The sequence below is a fragment of the Octopus bimaculoides genome, chromosome 7 (genome assembly GCF_001194135.2).
Source record: "Octopus bimaculoides isolate UCB-OBI-ISO-001 chromosome 7, ASM119413v2, whole genome shotgun sequence".
Classification (NCBI taxonomy): Eukaryota; Metazoa; Mollusca; class Cephalopoda; order Octopoda; family Octopodidae; genus Octopus; species Octopus bimaculoides.
Genome location: NC_068987.1, coordinates 5,035,584 through 5,037,211, shown reverse-complemented (window position 1 = coordinate 5,037,211; position 1,628 = coordinate 5,035,584).

Genomic DNA, 1,628 nt, shown 5'->3' with positions numbered 1-1,628 from the left:
CCCCTCTCCATGCCACCGATGTTATACAAGGGAAAGGCAAAAGGGGCCGATACAGCTTGGCACCAGTGACATTGCAACTCATTTCTACAGCTGAGTGAACTGGAGCAATGTGAAATAAAGTGTCTTGCTCAAGAACACAACACAACCCAGTCCGGGAATTGAGCTCACTACCCCATGATTTGTGAGCCGATGCTCTCACCACTGAGCCATGTGCCTTCACACATATGTTTGTATACATGTTTTGTGTTACTACCTCCTTGTCCTGACATCATATCATAGTTCTAAATGTGTGTCACCTTTAAACAAGTGACGTCCTTTGTTGCGTTCTTCCATGAGGAAATATTACCTTATTTGGATATAAGTAAGGGTTGGTGATTGGAAGGGCATCCAGCCATAGAAAATCTGTCTCAACAAATCCTGCCCACCCCATGTTAGCACGGAAATGTGAAAATTAAAATTATAATAAAGAAATCTTAGAAAAACAGAACAACACAAAGCTTTTGGAGTTTTCATATTGTAAGAACTTTTGCTGTTAAGATTTTCAAACATATATTATCGGATGATCCATATGCAGGATTACCCCATTACCTGTGTTTGAGAAACTTATCAGCGAAAGCGCTTACACAACATGAAAATTTCCTTCCAAAAGGTGTGTGTCATTCTGTTTTTTCCTAAGATTTTCTTTATATTTTAAAAAAATTGTTTCAAAAAATATTGTGGTTCTTTCAAGTATTTTTTGCAAAGACTTTTAAATAAATAAATACACACACACACACACACACATATATATAAGCGCATAATTTTTAAACATCAAAGACTCTTCCCTTTTTTTCCTGAGCATCAAACTGATACATTTTGTTGGTTGTTCTCTCACCTGTTTACTTATTGTTTTTTTGAAATATATAACTGAAGGGTCAAGAAATTGGTAACTATGACTGTGCCTTTCTCAAACATCTTTGTATTATGAATTCCCATTATATGGACATTCTATCATATTAAAAGAATTTTTTCATGTGTTAACTTTTAAATGCCTCAATAAATATCATTAATAAATGTTCATGTTTAAATATGGTTTGTAATTTGTTTTAGTTTTGTATCTTGTACATAAATTACTTAGAGAAGATGAAGTCATGCCTGCTGCTTTTCAAAACCTTCCATGTCCTGAAGTCTTTCCCATGACAAAGCACTGAACTGCGAAATGTTTTAATGGTAGATGCAAATGTTTATGTTGTAATATTCATTGTCATCATCATTTAATGTCCATTCTCCATTTTTCCTGGTATGGGTTGGATGGTTTGACAGGAGCTAACCAGCTGCCCGAATTCCATATCTGTTTTGGCATGGTTTCTACAGCTGAACTCAGAACAAGGTATATACTTATACATATATATAAATATATATATATGTGTGTGTGTATGTATGTATGTACATATAAAAGCACCCACTACACTCTCGGAGTGGTTAGCGTTAGGAAGGGCATCCAGCTGTAGAAACTCTGCCAGATCAGATTGGAGCCTGGTGCAGCCATCTGGTTCGCCAGTCCTCAGTCAAATCATTCAACCCATGCTAGCATGGAAAACGGACTTTAAACGATGATGATGATGATGATGAAACTTATTCAAATATGA